Source organism: Myiozetetes cayanensis, unplaced genomic scaffold (genome assembly GCF_022539395.1).
Source record: "Myiozetetes cayanensis isolate MyiCay16 unplaced genomic scaffold, myiCay2020 scf12, whole genome shotgun sequence".
Classification (NCBI taxonomy): Eukaryota; Metazoa; Chordata; class Aves; order Passeriformes; family Tyrannidae; genus Myiozetetes; species Myiozetetes cayanensis.
The window spans coordinates 5,431,629-5,436,566 of record NW_026086826.1 but is presented as its reverse complement, the minus strand read 5'-3'; positions in this window follow the sequence as shown (position 1 = coordinate 5,436,566).

The following is a 4,938-nucleotide window of genomic DNA, read 5'->3' as shown; positions in this document are numbered from 1 at the left end:
AGTAGTGACAGAGGGAGAGACACCAACCACGAGTGACAGCTCATAAAAAAAAAAAGTGTTAGCATGAATATGTGGAGCTGCTTTAACACAGCAGTGTTGGTAAGAGCCTGGCTTTACAGACTGTAGCAGGTTTGGGTTTTTAAACCTGCCTCCAACAAAAGAATCCCAAACCATTCATGCTTTGAGCTTCTCTTGTTTTCATTCCTGGCAGAGGCAATCGACACGTCGGTGGACAAGGACATAGTGCAGCAGTGGGACGTGCAGCCTGTGTGTGCATTAGCAGCACTGCACAGGGAGAGGAGTAAACACAGGACAGCCAGGAGCTTCCCAGGAGCAATGCTGAAATACTTCCCACGTCTGCATCGAATCCCTGGCACTAACTTGCCCGTAGCACTAATTATTATGTCCAGGCCACACTGTGTCCTGTCAACCTGCTGGGGCTGGCAAGCATTCCCTTCTTTGCCAAAGAAAAGTCAGCAGGAAGGGCATGCAGCTCGTCTCTCTGTTAGAGGAAGACCAATTTTTTGGGCAGGGCTCATGTCAGATTTTCTGTGTTACCCTCAGCCACGACCTGACAGGGAGGTGTGATTAGTTACAAAGGTTTCTTACACCGCTTGCTGGTGTACTTCTAGGATCCTGTAGCTGTAATACTCGTCATTCCGTAGTTTCTCAGCCCATTCTTTGGACTACATGACCTTTAAAAGGTCCCTTCCAACCCAAACCATTCTCTGATGTGAACACTTCAGTTAAGCACTAAATGTAGACAGTATGTTTTATTGTTGGGAGTTTATTTTAGCAGCAACTCATGTACATTGGGTGTGAATTCCCATCCAGGGAATTACCGGATGCTTTTAGAAGAGGTACCTACAAGCTGCAGAGTGGGCACAGACCCCCAGGGCTGGCTGTGGCTCTGTGCAAACCAGCAGCTGTGCCAGATTTAAACCACTAAAAACTCACACAGAATTTGTAAGATTCGATGTACTTGGGATCTGTGTTGAGCCTAAGGGCTGGTGAAAAATAACACTCTCGGGTAGAGAAGGTAACTGTGGGAATTATGTGCCGTGCAGCCACTAGAGGGAAGATTTGTCTCCTTTTTCTAAGCTCTGGGCACACACACACACAGCCTGCCTGAGCCCGTCTGCTCAGCTTTGTGAACTCTGGGTGAGTTTTGTGCTGAAAACCATTTAGATGGCCAGGCTGCTCCTGTGTGGGCAATAACAGGGTGGGCTGCACTGAGTTTGGCCAGTAGTTCTGCTAGTCCAGTGTCCTGAATCCTGCCTGAGCTGCCCTGGGGAGAGCAAACATCCTGCAATCATTTTCCAGGTGGCTTTACTGATTTCCAGTCATTCATGGGCCAGGGTCTTCCCAAGCTGGGTGTGTCTGTTTTTAGTAGCCCTCAAATGGGTGTGTTCATGGAGGAGAAGCCCAAGCCTCCTGGTGGCCCCATATGAAGTTCAGCCCCTCCAGCACCCTGCAGCAAGGACTTCATGGCTGAACCAGGTGCTGTTGGAGCCACCTCAGTGCTGGCTGTGCTCTGCCTCCAGCTGGAGGAGAGCCCAGGGCTAGGATGTGGCAGGAATTCCTGCTAGGAGTGGTGGAGCAAGTTTTTGCATCCAGAGGCTCTTTGTTATCAGCGTCTCAAACCCTGTGGCTTGCCCACCCAGCCCTGTCGCCCTGGGGAGAGGTACCCACATGTCAGCAGGAAACCCAGAGCCTGTCCTGCTCTCCAGGGAGACACCCTGGCTTGTGGAAGGCGGCAGTCACAGCAATCAAGGAAGTGCAGATTGAAGGATGATGTTCTTAACCCTCAGTTGAAATGCTGACTCCAGTGCTTTTCATCTGTGCCTGGCTTTTTCCCTGTGCCTTAGAAAATGGCAGAACTCCAGTGCCCTCTGATCTGCAGCTGAACAAGTTGTCACTCCCTATCTCTGAGTTTGTGCAGGACGTGGTGGAGCAGAGACGGGGACTGACTGTTCCTGTGAAGCTGAGTTGAACTTTTCTGGGCACGTCCTCTGCCTCTCTGGGAATAACCAGAGCAAACCCACTGCTCCCTTTGCTTTGTCTTGTGGTCTGCACAGGCATGCAGAGGCTTCAAACCCTGCCTGGGAACAAACACCTCCCTGGCTGCTGACGGGGCGCTGTGAGGTGTGTGCCGTGCTGGGCATCGCGTGGCCAGGGAGATCCTGGCCCAGTGCCGTGGCTGGTGGGGGGCTGGCAGGGGTCTCACTGCACCCACCCTCCCCCCCAGCACTTCCATGTCCTGCCAAGCCAAGTGAAGCTGCAGCGCTGCCTTGGGCCTCTTCCTGTGACCACCCATGAGGTCCGATGGAGCCGCCCAGCGCTCCGGGCTTGCTTCCATCCCTGCTTCCTTCCCCCTGATAAATTCAGCCATGCACCTGCCTTCAGGAGCAGGACCAACTTCCCCCTCTTCCTTCCTCCAGGACAATCAAATGCCCTCTTCACAATAACACATCCCTCCTGCCCCAAACCTGCCCCTCGGACCTTTTCCTTTCTCCCAAGTGACTCCAGCCCCGCTCCCCACAGCTGGGCCCCCGGGTGGCTCTGGGACCGTGGGCTCTCTGCTCTGTGAGGTTTCCAAAACCTGATGTGAGGGGGTCACTCCCTGAGCAGGACACGCTGCTCACCCCCATGGGCTTGTGAGGCTGCAGCTGACGTAACTCCAGCCCTCCTGCTGTTCTGCTGGCCCCTCTCCTTTGGCTCCAGACCACTGAGGGTGGGAGGACCCCATCTTGCCTCTTCAGTATTTTGGCTCCATCTCGCCTGGATGCAAATCCTGGCCATGAGCTGCCTTCGGGATCTTTGTTATTTGGCCAAGCCCCCTCTTTTTGGCTTTCTGCCCATTTTTTTGCTGGGATTTCAGTTGAAAGTTTCCTCCTGGCTTGGCATTTGCTGTTGGGAGTTACATCTGCTCTGCAGACCTCTGCCTCCTGCTCACGAGGTCTGAGGACATTTTGTGGTTTCCTGTATCCCTTGGGGAGGAGCACGGACAGTGGTGACCGCTGGGTCCCTGTGATGATTGCCCAGCCCTTGCTGGGACTTGCGGTGGCTGTGATGTCCAAGCAGGGAGTATCCGGCACTGGGGATGAAAAAAGGCTTTGCCTGAACCTGCTGAAGCCAGGAATGGGGCTGGTTTGACAATGGCCAGGAAGAGTCTGCTGGGCTACTTGAGCCAGATCCTGATTTTAGGGGTGTTATTTCGACCTGAGACTATCTGCAATGACTGCGAGAGATTCACTCATGAGCAGGGCAAGGCTGATGTGGAAAAGGCTCAGCCCACAGGTCTTGGGGTGGCTTCAGCCATCTCATGTTGTAGTGGGTGCCAAGCACAGGTGAATCCTGCATGCCCTTGGTGTGTCTTCCTGCCATCACCTGGTTCAGGACCTGCCCTTCAGCCACATCCCAAATGGGTATAGGCAGGAAAACAAGGGGCTTCTGGGGTGTGCAAGTTTCAATTCCCTCTGGCTTCAGCTGAAAGCGATCCACTGGTGGCTGCTGCCTGATGACACAGCCTTTAAAATGTCTTCTTTACTTCTAATAAGTTGCTGCTGCAGGTGCCAAAGAGCTTCTATTGCACCTGCACCAAACCACCTGCACAGAGAGAGGGAGGAAAGGAGAGCAGATGTCTTGCAGGGCCTGGGCTCAGCTGAGCTCCCTCATGGCTTTCTGGTCTGGGAGACTGCTGTGTAATTTCATTTTTAAAGGCTGCCTCTGAACATTGTGTCTTGAGTGCAAACCCTGGCATTGCCTGCAGCTGAGAAGCCCTGTTATGGGGAAAAGAGCCTGGATCCTGCAGAGATGCACCCTATAGGTCACATGGGGTCAGGAGGTAAATCCACAGTTGAAGCACTACAGGATACCAGGCAGGGTTCAGGGAGTCAAACTCTCATCCTAAAACCTCCTGCTTCATACAAACCTGCGCAGCAGCCAGATCCTCCTCCCTTCTCAGGCTGCTGGGCTTGTGGTTTCCTTTCTCACACTCCTGCTCTTTACTCCGCCTTGCCCTGTGCCCCACTCCCCAGCCCACCCCATCACCTGCAGACACTCGGCTCAGCCTGAGTTTTACACACATTTTAAGCCAAGTCTAGAAGCATTTCCCTCGTTAGAACTGTCCCGCTGCCAAACAATTTGTGGACGTTCCAGCTAGGCTGGTATCGCTTCTCACCACGGCTGAGCCGGGCTCATCCCCTGGGAAGGACCCATCACCACGCCAGGAAGGGGGCCGTGAGTGACCAGGGCTGTGCTCTGCCTCCCACCCCGCAGCAACACCCGTAAGCATCAGCCGTGGGGTGCACCAGCGGTGTTACACCCCCACCCAAAGGAGATCCCGGCCCTTGCCGGGCTCATCCCACGCTGGCTGGCCGCTCCTGTCGGCGCCGAGCGTGCTGGCGCAGGCTTGCCTTTGCTGAGCAGGATTTAAATACCGCAACGCGCTTTAGAACTCACCCCACCTCCGACAGAGACGGAAAGTAAGTGCTGTGCGTGGAGAAAGTTTTTCTGCGTTTTTTTCTTTCCCCTATCTCCGGCTTTTCTGTTCTGGACGGAGTCCAGATTGACCTGGTATGGAAACCTCCCGCTGGTTTTTGTGTATGTGCAGATGGGGAAGGATGAGGGATTGGAAAGATTTGGGTGTGTGGGGGATACAACAGGATTTTATCTCCTTTCCCCAGCACACTGCTCTCCCGTGAAAGCTGGGAGCCAGCCAGCGGCATGGGACTGCGCGCCAAACAGGATCTCAGCATCCAGGAATGGTGCGGGGGTGTGGGTGTGGGTCCGAGTGCCCACCCGTGAGCGTGCGAGCCCACCGCGGCGGATGGGGGGGGGGCCGGCAGGCCGGCTTCCAAGAGGGTTTTCCAGAGACAGCTGGAGCTGCCGGCAGGGTCAGGATGTGACATCACTGACCGGAGAAAAACCCTCGCT